The sequence below is a fragment of the Macrobrachium nipponense genome, chromosome 40 (genome assembly GCF_015104395.2).
Source record: "Macrobrachium nipponense isolate FS-2020 chromosome 40, ASM1510439v2, whole genome shotgun sequence".
NCBI classification, from domain to species: Eukaryota; Metazoa; Arthropoda; class Malacostraca; order Decapoda; family Palaemonidae; genus Macrobrachium; species Macrobrachium nipponense.
The window spans coordinates 16,584,942-16,599,278 of record NC_061101.1 but is presented as its reverse complement, the minus strand read 5'-3'; positions in this window follow the sequence as shown (position 1 = coordinate 16,599,278).

Sequence of the window (14,337 nt, the reverse complement as noted above, 5' to 3'; positions counted from 1 at the left end):
ATGCATACACGAAAAGTTTCGATGACGTCATTATTGATGTACACAGAAAGTACAAGTGCATAGATGACGTGTTGTTATATGACGACAGTGTTGAGGGAGCCTTTTGGCATACTTGTGATTTTTTGCAATTATGTGGAGATAATGGTATTACGCTGAATTCGGATAAATTCCGATTTTGTCAAAGACAGTAGAGTTTGTGGGGTACGAACTGATTGGGATAATTATAGACCTTCTAATGAGCGTATGAGTGCCATTAAGAACTTCCCCATGCCTGCAAGCCCAACTATCACGGATATAAGATCTTGGTTTGGACTTGTGAACCAAATTGCACCTTTCGTTGGCTGTAGGCACCGGTAATGGAACCATTCAGGGATCTTCTCAAGAAATCCCCCCATTACGGAAAGTTTATTGGGACAACGCCTTCAAAACAGTTTTGTTGCAGCCCAGGACAGCATTTGCAAGATGTTGGGCGACGGACTGACAATATTATGATAAGACAAGGTGCCACTTTGTTTGCTGTTGGTACCGATTAGGTGCAGAGAAGGAATGGGATTTGTTATATTGCAACAATATTGCAATTGCGAGGATCTCAATGCCCCTTTTTGTTGTAAGGGGGGATGGAAACTGGCATTATGTGGCAGCAGGCACCTGACGGAGGCGGAGGCCGGCTATGCCGTCATTGAGGGGAAGCGGCTGCAGTAGTATGGTGCCTTAGGAAATCGAGATTGTTTTTATTGGGATGCCCGAATTTCATTTTAATCACGGACCATAGACCTTTGGTAAAACTCTTTGGGGATAGGAGCCTAAAAGACATTGCAAACCCGAGACTACTAATTGTTGAAGGAGAAAACTATGCAATATAGTTTTACCATAAGATATTGCCGGGGAAGAAGAATTCGGCAGCCGAAACGTTATCAAGATACCCAGTGATTCGCAGTGAAACTACCGTCAAAGACGAAGAAGAGGAGGAACTTATGAACGAAGTTTGTATTGCCTCCATGACATCATTGCTGGCAGATGACATCATTACTATGGACTGGGCTACCATGAGAAGCAGAGAAGGATCCTGATTATTTACTATTGCAGCGACGTGTGCAGGCGAAAGGGGGTTGGCCATCGTCAAGTCTCAAGTGGAGCCCTGCCTAAAACCTTTTTTCAATGTACGTGATAGACTGAGTGTCATTGAAGGATTAGTCACATATGCATATGACGAGGGCATGTTCGTCTGGTAGTTCCGGAGGCACTACGTTTACGCATTGCAACCAATTTACATTCAGGTCATCAATCAACTGACTCCATGATCAGAAGAGCACGACAGGCGGTTTATTGGCCTGGGATTGAGGGTGACTTGGCAAATTATAGGGCACAGTGTCATGATTGCAACGTTGCGGCACCTTCGCAACAAAGGGAAAGTATTATATACACTCCCCCTCCCGAATATCTGTTTCAGAGAACTGTTGCAGATTTATTTCAAGTAGCAGGGAGGCAGTATATGGTCTACGCCGATCGACTGACTGGATGGATGGAAATTTATTTCTTCGCTAACGGAACTACATCCGCGAGATTGATCCCAGTTTTTAGAAGATATTTTATGCAGTGGGGAGCACCTGAAGAAATATCAGTGGACGAGGGCACGAATCTAACGAGCATGGAAATGAGGGACATTTCTTTGGTAAGTGGGGGGTGGGGTATCTATGAGAGTGTCGTCTGCTCACTACCCCCAGTCCAACGGGCGGGCAGAAGCTGCTCGTGCGCACCGCCAAACGAACATTAATGGGCAATACTCTACCTAATGGAGGGCTAGCAATGACAAGGTAGCTCAGGCGATATTGCAGTATAGAAATACACCATTACGTGGTATAGATAAGTCTCCTGCACAGCTGGCCATGGGTCGCCAACTTCGAGATTCGGTGCCAAATGTTAAAAAAGTTATCATTTGTCACCGAGCATTGGTCGGAAACCTTGTCCGCAAGAGAGAGGGAAAGAAGCGTTGTTGAGCAACGAATATCATCCAAGTATAATGAGAAAGCCAAGGATCTTTCCCCCCTACAAATAGGGGAGAGGGTAGCTATCCAGGATGTGACTACACGAGCCTGGAATAGAAGCGGGGTCCGGTATAATTGAAAAGAATAGATACCGCCAATATCGCATAAGGTTAGACGGGAGCGGAAGAATTTCGACAAGAAATCGCAAGCATTTGAGATCCCTACCACCCACACCACCTGAGGGAGAACCTACTCCCACTGCCTCGGGGGAGGCTGGCCCAGTACCGACCCAGGAGAGAAGTAGCACTAGGGTACGTCGTCCTCCGCAATGGCACGATGATTATATTACAGAGTAATTCATTTTAGTTGTGTTTAATAAATATCCCTAAACATGTCAACGTTTTGTGCATATACTTTAATCCTGATTATTTGGTTTAATAAGTGTTATCTTGTCATGTTTACCATTTATGTATGTTCCAGCGCTGTGTCCGAAGGACTATCTTTATTATAGCTGAATTCCCCTTTGCTTCATATGTACTACCTTTTTACCAGTTTTATTATTTTTGCAACTAAAAGGAGAAATCTATACTTATGTTTTAAATATACTATGTTTGCTTTGAATGGGAGCTTTGATCTTAAAGGGAGGTGTAGGAATGTTCCATTTGGAGGTACGATATTGTTTTCCCTTTTATGTGTATCTCTTTGCACGGGGTTCAGGAAAAGACACAAGTCAGTTCCCGCTCATCCCTTGATCTGTAATCAACTCTTGTACATTAAAGGAATCAACTGGTCCCGAGTATGTCTCAACCTGCCTACAAATGTAATTTATTTCAAGTATAGCACCTTTGAAAGGAAATGTTATTTATTGATAAGTCAATAATCTGGCACCTGCATATGGCAATATTTCCATAATGAACAATGAATTACGAAACTACGTCAATTCTTCGTTGGCCGTCTGTACATGGGATATGATAAAGGAAAGATAGTACAATGAATACTATACAGATATACTGGTGGTTTAATTTTACTGTTTGTTTTCGGAAAACATAATATTGTAAGTTTTCATTTGCAACAGACTAATGCTAATTAAATATAAGTAGGTATATAAACAAAAATGTGCTTATTACCTTACCTGAAAACCAGCGTCACTTGTCCTGTGTTTCTCCACCAGGAACAACATGCTGTCGAAGCCAAACCACTGGCTGTGGTATGTATCACCACCACTGCTGCCAGAATTTTTCTCTCTAGTTTTTTTAGTTCTCTTCGGAACTCTGCAATAAGATTTTTTGATTTTCATTCTCAGCCTCTTTTTGGTCTACATTAAGAACGTTGGCAATGTCAAGCCAAGCATCTGACCTCTTTATGCGGTTCTTGTACAACGTATGGCTTGGTTGCCACAGCAACGTGTGGCCCTGATAACATTCGATCATCTGCAGCATCTTGTCTCTGGTCCACTCCATGTTGGTCTGTTGGTAGGTGAGAGCGAGATCTATGACGACATCACCTCGTCCACACCAGGATTGCCAACATGTCGCCCAACAAATCCGTACCAACGTGTCTACTACGATGTTTCTCACCGACTTAGCAACTTATTACCCCACTTTTCAGTCTCAATGTTCTCACTGTGTTTTGTCACTGGTGTGGATGCAGCTTTATATATATATATATATATATATATATATATATATATATATATATATATATATTATATATATATATTCATCATGAGTGCTTATTTCTGGTACTAACTCGGGTTGCAAGACTACCATTCCTTCAGGAGATAAATGCTTCTGGAAAGAGAGAGAGAGGCTGCGTCCACACCAGTGACAAAACACGGTAAGAACATTGAGATTGACAAGTGGGGTAACAAGTTGTTAGAAATGTAAAACTGAACAGGGCCTATAACATGAACCACTCAATTAATTTTTGCAGTAATATATATATATATATAGATATATATCTATATATATATATATATATATATATATATATAGATATATGCATATATATATAAATATATTATGTATATATATATTATATATATATATATATATATAGATAATATTAATATATATATATATATATATATTATATATATATATCTATATTTATTATATATAATATATATATATATATATATATATATATATATATATACTGTAAAATTAATTGAGTGGTTCATGTTGTAGGCCCTGTTCAGTTTTACATTTCTAATATTAACCTAATTCGTTTATTTTTGCTTTTGGTTTTGTTGTCAGTTATTTAATTAACGTAAGTTTGTAATATCCTTTGAATTTTGTTTATCTTGTTTTCCACTTTATTATTAAATCACCTCGTTTAGGAGGTGGTTAGCTATTAACCGTTATTGTTGGACCCTCACATCGGTTTGTATGTTACCAGTGGGCAGTGGGTGTTTTCTTCGATGTCTGGGCATCCAAAGGACTTTTAATCTGCGTACGGCCTCCCGACGGAAGGAATCTTGGACGCTCTAGGCATTTACGGCAGTATCTGCAACCTTATTGACTCCTGTGGGAGAGACTTTGTGTTTCCCCTGCTTGGCCTGAGTGAGTAGTGCTCAGGCATCTTTGCTTCAGTGGTCGTATGCCGTTGCACTGCCTTTGCCTCTCTTGTCTGTTCCAATGTATCCTTGAGGTCGTCATTCGGCGCTTCAGCTGGGAAGAAGTGTAAGCCACCATTAATATCTCTTTTTAGCCTCGTGATAAGTATTTGTTGGTGGGCTTTTGCTGACGTGTCAGCCCAGGAAAGATTGTGACCCGTAGGGGTTATGGGAGTATCTCATCGCTGGCCTGCAGTGTCAACGTGTTCATTTATTATTGGATCACCAGTCTTCATTATTTACTTGTGGTTTGTTGTTGGGTGTAGGGAATTATTGTGCTTAGCTAGGGTTAATTAAGGATTCCTTCTCTTGGTACCCTTTCCTGTCGTGAATTTATGGTAATTTGTCGTCATAGAATGTTTGTGTATTCACACCTTCCCCTATAGCTTTCTCTCCTCCTGTTGGTATGATCCTTAGCTAGGAGATTGATTTATTGCTTGTAAGGTGTGTGGTTCTTTCCTTTTCAGGTGATTATGTAATTGTGGTGGTACCTTTTTGTATATAAATATATTTTATTTATGGTTGTACACATAGTTTATTTTTGTCCTTCCTGTTAGCATTCGAGCTTCATTTTTGCTGTTCCATTTAAATAGGAGTTGATAGTTTTAAGGTGGATGTTTTGAAAGAACTGATAACGTGACATGTTACAATATATAATAATAATATATATATATAATATATAATATATATATATATATATATATATATATTATATATATATATTTGTATTTGAATATGCTTTTCTCTTACATACATATTTATTTATTATATTTATTGATTTCGGTAATCTATATGGTATTCTTTTCTCTGTATTTCCTATCAGTACCTTCTGTTGCATCTTTCAAATGAATATACCATATTCTTTTGGAGCTTGAATTTCCAATCAATGGCCCCTTTTGTGGGATTGTTCCATGTGTATTGGGTTCTTTTGAATAATAATAATAATAATTCTCTCTCTCTCTCTCTCTCTCTCTCTCTCTCGACTGGTAAACATGCAAGTTTCGATGACGACTCATCAAGGGCCTCTAGAGGAAACCACCAAAGAAAGCTTAAGATTTAAAGCCAAATATTGACAATGAAAAGTAGAAGGAAATGAATGGAATATAAAAGTTCAGGGCAAACGTCAAGCGCTAAAGTAGGAAAAAAATAAAGTAAAAACGAATATTTTTGCGCCATTTAAAAATCTGTAATTACTATGCATTTCAGGGCCGTGTCCAATTGATTTTCGTTGATAAAATCCTACCAAAAACATCTAGATAATGGGTCACATTTTGGAAATAGGTATTTGAAGCAACAGTCTAACTGGCAAAAATATGCAGTAATATCTAATGTGAATAATAAAGGCACTTACCAGAGTAAATATAAGAAATTGAAAGGGTAACTTAGCTAAATTTAGATCCACCCACAGAGAGGCTAGTTGTGACGTATACTATGACATCAGACGTAATACCCAGTAAACTTTCCATTCACAATAGTAAACACGCCAATAACAGGAGGAGGACAGCAGAGCATTCATACGTCAAAGCCAATCTGTTCTACGTGACTGCTGTCTGGTGCTTCACTTATGGTAGACCTGGCAAATTGTCCTCGTGGCTGCAAGACTGCTTTCGTGCTGCGTGTATTTGCAGTATGCAATAAAGAAAAGAACCGCATGCGTCATATGATTAATATTAACAGGTAAGTGGATAACAGATCATGCACAAACACCAAATGATTCAGACAGGAATCCTAAATTAAATTTTATAGGGGTCATACTTGAATGACGAGTTTGGAAAAAAATGAGATATAAAAATATTTTGTTTATATTAATGTATTTCTAAATTTTCACAATAAGAATAAGAGATGACAGATTTTCTTAACTGCAAACTATCCCACTGACTAGCTTCATCAACCATATTTAATTCCTACCTGATTTAACTTTGATCTCAGATAGATATATATTATTATAATAGATATTATCTATAGATAGATATAATATATAGATATAAAATATATATATATTAGATATATTATAATATAGATATATAAAACAATATTATATATAATATATATATAAATTATATATATTATATATACATATATATATATATATATAACATATATATATATATGTATATTTAATGTATAATGTATTTATTATAATCTATATATATATATATGGGTATATATATATATATGTAATATATATCTATATATATATATATATAGGATTATTATAATATATATGCTATATATAATATATTATATATAGATATATCGATATAAGAATATGTGTGTGTGTATTATATGATATATATATATATCTATCATAATTAGATATATAATATATATATAATATATATGTGTGTGTGTGTGTGTGTGTGTGGTGTGTGTTGTGGATATATAGATATATATATATATATATATCTATATATATATAATAGATATATGTGTGTGTGGTGTGTGTGTGTGTGTGTGTGATGTAATATATATAATATATATTATATATAATATTAGATATTCTATATATATATATTAATATCTGGTATGTAGGTATGTTATATATAGATGTATGTATATAATGTATGTATGTATATATAATATATATATATATATATACATAATATATATATATATATATACACTGTACTTACGTACACACACACACACATTTATATATAAAGCTTCATTTATAAATTGTGTATGTGCATGTATGTACTATATATGTGTAAGTTCATATATGTAAAGCATTTATATATCTAAATATTCTACTCATACTCTTCCTTGATGTCGAAGTATGAATAATAACAATAATGATGATTATATTAATAACAACAATAATGATAATAAATGTGACGAATATTAATGGTGATTATTATGACGATAATAAATGTGACGAATATTAATGGATTATTATGACTTATAATATTACCAATTTCTTTGCAGGACGTGTGCGTAGAGAAAACAAGTATAACTATAATGCAAGTTATTCACTGGCTAAATACTGGTCTTTGTCCACACAGTCCCTACGACCATGTGACAAATTTCATGGTATCACGTCGCTTTCTGTGAGGAAGATTGTTCACCGTAACAGATCAGTGATCTCACATGAGTCTGCTGGCGAAGTATTTCCTATACCACAAGTCTTTGACAATTTTACAGTGGGTACCATTCGTCGGTTTGTTCACGAGATATTTGCTTATTTGCTGCAAAGCAAGTATTTACTGTTAGAACCTTGATGACAGATTTGAAGACAGCCACCATAATCCCTGAAACAACCTCCGAGATAGCGGTGTGGCGGCTCCTGCAAGATATGGGATTCAGATATAAAATGTCTCAACGAAAGATGTATCTTGCAAAAGAGTCCATTGATGTGGTTTGCCGACGGATCGGGGCTCTCCGGGCTCTGAAGCGCCATCGAGAAGATGGAAGGGAGATAGTATATGTCGATGAGACGTGGTTCACCACCAGAATGAGCCACAACAGAGAGTGGGTGGACACCGCACAACCTGCTACCAGTGCCACGCATAGCCGACAGGTACCACCTGGCGAGGGAGAGCGCATCGTGGTGGTAGCAGCTGGCACAGCAAATGGATTTATTGAAGGCTCTTTCCTTTGTTATCCTGCAAAGAGTACAAGTGGCGATTACCACGGGGAAATGACAGGCGGAGCTGTTCATACACCGCTGGTTTAACAACGCATCTTCTACCATTGCTGCCTGAACCATCAGTGTTGGTGCTCGACAACGCACCTTATCACAGCCACCAAGAAAGCAGACCTTATTACCTGGCTTCAGAGTCGCCGAATCCCTGCCCCAGACGGTGCCACAAGACCTGAGCTGTTGCTCATATGTCAATAGAACAGGCCAAAACCACAGTACATCGTGGACAACATAATTCGAGAGTGGGGCCACGAGGTGGTGCGTCTGCCACCTGCCCACCCAGAGCTCAATGCCATTGAGCAAGTATGGGTGTGTATGAAATGTCATGTGCGTTCATCTTTACAGCAATTCACCCGGGCAGACTTGCAGGCAAGACTGGAGGAAGCCAAGCTTTTGGCCACTGAAAGTGTTTTGGGGGTCTGCAGTGAAACGATCTCGAGCCTTTGAGGATGGGTATTGGTCAATGGACAACATTCAAGAGCCTGTTGGACCTATCATTATAAACTTAGACAACGATGACGAGGATATAGAAGACCTATACCTGGATGATGACGATGATGAAAATGAATAAAAATTATTTTGGTTGTGTGTTCTCTATTCCCCCCCCCCCCCCTTTACTCATGTAGAAATATTGATTTCTGTATTTGTAACGAAACTTCTTTACTTATGGTCTGCTCAATGAGCAAGACTCAGATTCGAACAAGCTCTGTCTTAATCTTAAACAAACAACAACATATGCTTTTACATAGTTTTATATTTTAATCTTTGTATAAGTTTATTTCACATTTCACTTTTAATGCAATTCAGCAGAATAATTGGATTAATGGATTATAAAATTTATGTTATAGCCCAAGTGCTTAGACTATGAATTATGAGTATCATATTGCACTACAATGTAGTTATGCTTAAAGGAAATATATATATATATATATATATATATATATATATATATATATATATATATATATATATATATATATATATATATATATATATATATATATATATATATATATATATATATATATATATATATATATATATATGTATATATATATATATATATATATATATATATATATATATATATATATAATATATATATATATATATATATATATATATAGAGAGAGAGAGAGAGAGAGAGAGAGAGAGAGAGAGAGAGAGAGAGAGAGAGAGAGAGAGAGAGAGAGGTGTATAGGGTAGCTGTTAGTGTCTCTTCATTCATAAAGTGGCTATACGACTGGAGTGTCATACTACAGTAGAGTATCAATGAGTGGGAGGGCCTTCAGTAATGACGTCTACATAGTCTCTCTCTGGGTGCGCCTAAATTTAGCTAAGTTGCCCTTTCAATTTCTTAGATTTACTCTGGTAAGTGCCTTTATTATTCACATTAGATGATATTTCATATTTTTTGCAAATTAGCTGTGGCTCAAATACCTATTTCCAAAATGTGACCCATATCCGATGTTTTGGTAGGATTTTATCAGCGAAAATCAATTGGACACGGCCAAGAAATGCATAGTAGTTATATAGAGCAGTGTTACAACTGACACCAGCCCTATACAGTGTAATGCATGTGTATGTTCATAAGTGTCAACTGTATCTCATACTAGAAAACCTTCAGATATTGACTCTGCAAAATGTTTAGTTGCTTACATGTAGGAGAATGGGGGAGTAATTGTAATCTGAATTTCATTTACCAAATTCGACAGCTCTTTTAAGCGCAACGAAGTAGCGTGAGAAGATCTTGTGCGGTGCCCTCTTTGTCATTTGTTGATTTGTATTTCCTGTGGAGTGTAGCCTTACAGTATTGAATTATTAGCTTTAAAACCTCTCAAAAGGTATCATATGCTGTAATTAACTGATGTCAAGGATGACAGTATTTGCATATCTCTAATTAACCCAATTTATATACGTATGTACAATACTTATAACCAGTGGGTAGTTGACCGTTTTCTATGCAGACTGTAATGCGGGCAGGAGGGTGCAAATAGTTGGAAAAATACAATGAAATACGGTAAAATAAGAGAGAGTAGAGTGGAAGGCATCGTCACTCTAATACGTTTGAATACCAGGCCAAAATATACAAGATTTCAACTACAGACAGAACGAAATGTCGACCAAGAACAATGATAGGTCCAAACGTCAGTACATAACCCAGACTCCACCTGGACAAAACCATTTATTTATTTATTATATATTATAATGATAACGAGGAGGAGGACTTACAGGAATAAGTGTTGGCCTAAATCATGAATGCACAATGAAACCATCCTCCCTTCGGAACATCATTTCTGAGGGCATTAATGGGACTAGGATTAAGGAAGGACCTCCTAGGCCCATAAGATAGGAACACTTCGAATTTATTATAAGCAGACTCTATATCTGGTATATTTGGTATGGTCTTAAATCTGAGTTTTTGTTAGATGACCCATACTTACTTGTTTTAAATGAGAGAAAGTATATACAGAAATAGGTATATGTATTGCGTAAATCATTTAAAAAACATTTATTCTCTTTTTACGCGTAGTTACCTGGAATTTTGAGATATATATATATATTATTATATATATATAATATATATATATTATATATATATCTTTATATATATTGTTACGTCGAAGGAATGGCAAGTATCTGGTTACTACACTTACCATTCATTTAATGTTACCTCACAAAAGCCAGACACCTGAACCCTCATAACACGTTTAAACACTGGAATAGTCCTAAAGGCAACAGTGATCCCTTAACACTTACCAGTATTGCAGAAAATCAGACTAAGTACATCAAAACAGGTGTGAGGTAATCTTGTAAGTAATTAAATTAATCAAAGGGCATCACTCCATCAACAACATTCAAAGTCTAAGTATTTCCCTGATTTCAGAAGTCTAAGTACTTCCCTGGTTCTAAGTCACTTCAAGAAAATTGAAGGAAAGCAAATCAATTACCACTCTATGTCATAATCAAATATACTTATACTGGTGTAAGATAAAGAAAACACTTATAAAAATTTTAAATACAAAAATTTATTATTAAATTCAAAATTTATAAGTGAAATTCACAATATCAGGGAAAATTACTGTTACTTGAAAACAAAGTAAAGTTTAATTAATTCTTGAATCAAATTAAGTAAAATTAAATCAAAATTAATTTATCACAAAATTCAAGAAAATTAATTCAATCAAAATTCAAAAGTGTTAGGCAATAATTGAAAATTTGAAATTAATTCACAAGTAATAATTGAAATCAGAAATTAATTCACAAGTACTAAACAACAACAAAACTTGAAAAGAATTCTAAGTAAATGCAAATCAATTCACAAGTGTTAAATTGAATTAAATGTGCAATGATAAAGCAATGAAAATAACTAAGTCAATTAAATTGTGAATGCAAATGAAAATATAAAACAAAAAGACACACTTCAATAAGAAAACGAATAAGTGCACAAACAATGGAACAGACACAAACACAAAAAATATCAGCAATGTGTAAAAGTGTAAATGTTTTCACTCAAAAACACTGTAACCAACAGTTTTTACCAAACCTTCACAACCATCTGTTATTAGTTAACCAAACACTTTTCTGACTAACTTTTAGTTATTAGTTAAACACAGTTCCTAACCGTTATTAGTTATTAGTTGCAACTAATAAAAATATACAACACTTTACCTTGGTATACCAATTTCTTTCTTTCTCTTTTGCTGCAGTCTTGATTCACACTCACAAAAAAACCAGGCGCCGTTACGAAATGTTTGTTCAGATTCCACAAAAGAAACTAAATATCACTAAATAAACTCTAAGAAATATCAAATACGAAATTCTAAGTTACGAGTGACCAATTTACGTTACGTTAATATAATCTCGATGTCGAGGGAGAGAGAGAGAGAGAGAGAGAGAGAGAGAGAGGGAGATCTAACTGCCTCGAGGTTCTATGATCGAATGAAATCTCTTCCTTCACGGAAAAGCTGGAGAGGGCAGATGTCAAAACGTCCTTGGCACAAAAGCTTCCAGAAAGTTCTGAAATCTGATGCAATCTTACATACAAAATGTGCAATACCCACGTGGGACTTGACAAAGATATACGCGTACAAGACAAGTCTGTTAAAAAAAAAAAAGACGTACTATACTCGAATGAGACGGAGGCTGGGCGATAATAAGATTGACATGTTTTGACAACAACGTGTTGAAAGAAAAGTTAAACATTCGTAGCTTCCAAAAGACAAAGATCTCTCTCTTTTTACGTTATATATATATTCTTTTACAACACGTAATGCGAAATCTGAACACACACTTTAAAACATCCTATTCTAAGCTATCTAGGAATCTGAAAAAATGTTACACAATCTACAAGACATTTCAAAGAGGGGAAACATGCATTTTGAAAGTAGCAATATATAATAATATATATATATATATATATATAATATATGATTTAGATATATATTATTATAAATATATATTAATACATATATCTGTTGGTTAATATCTTATGTGTCATGGGTAATGTATACATTAATTTGACATGTTGCATAGTTATGTGCAACAATGTTTGAAAACAGTTTGCAAAGTTTCCAAAATGTTTGCAAACAATGTTTGTCGACAGGATGCTTGTTGGTGCAGTAGCCTCTGTATTTACTTGGTTAATTTAATGCACTCGGGAAGGGATAAGAAAATGAAATAGATCGTGATGAAAATAGATACATATATACACGTATACAAACATACACACACGCACACGCACGTATATATTGTGACAAAGTGCAAAGTCTAAGATCAATGGTTATCACTTGAAAATAACAAACTTAGAGTGGTAAAGGCCACCATCATTCCCTTTAAAAATTCTTTACAGAAGCAGAGAAACCATGAGGTCGCTTTGTGCAGGCTGCGTAATGGGCACACAAGGTTGACTCATGGCTTTCTTATGTCATCAGCCACCTCCAGAATGTCATACCTGTCAAACCAGAGTAACTGTGAAACACATTTTAACTGAATGCTCTAAGTATTCACATATTAGACTTAAATACTTTAGATCATCTCCTAGAATGCAGGACATTCTAGGAGATGACGACTCAAATATTTGCAAGATTTTAAATTTTTTAACAGATATAGATCTATTAAAACATATATAAATAATTTTATTAGATAGATATATATTAAAATATATATGTGTATGTGTGCGTATGTATATATATGTATATGTATGTATATATATATATATATATATATATATATATATATACTATATATATATATAATATATATATATATATATATATATACATATATGTGTGTGTGTGTGTGTGTGTGTGTGTGTGTGTGTATGATATATATGATATATATATATGTTATGGATGTGTTATATATGTATATATATAAATAATTTTATTCATACAAATTTATTTTAAATATGTACAGTAATGTTTTATCAATTTATTTATTTATTTTTAAACTAAATGACTAAAAATATATTTATTTAATATGATAATTTTAACAGATTTTATCTGCATTAAGCAGCCGATTGGACTTAGTCGGAAATGGCTGCTTAAACAAATAATAATAATAACAATACACTTACCAGTCATTAAATATTACCACAGCCAAGACACCTGAACCTCTTCACAGGTTACTAAAACGACTGAATACTCTAAAGGCAACTGTTATCCACCCTTAAACAACTTATCGATACTGCCAGAAAATCAGACTAATTTCATTAAAACAGGTGTGAGGTAAAATTATATGTAATTAAATTAATTAAAGGGCATCACTCCATCAACAACTTTAAAAGTCTAAGTATTTCCCTGATTTTAAAAGTCTTAGTACTTCCTTGGTTCTAACTCACTTCAATTAAATTGAAGGAAAAGAGCTCAATAACCACTCTATGTTTCTACTGAACAAAATTAAATATACGAGTGAAAAAGAAAACTTATACAAATTTTAAATACAAAATTTTTTTATCAAACCCAAAATTTATAAGTGAAATTAAAAATCTCAGGGGAAATTTACTGTTACTTGAAAACAAACACAAAGTTTAATTAATCCTTGAATTAATTATTAAGTAAGATTAATCAAATTGAACTTAGTACAAAAATCAA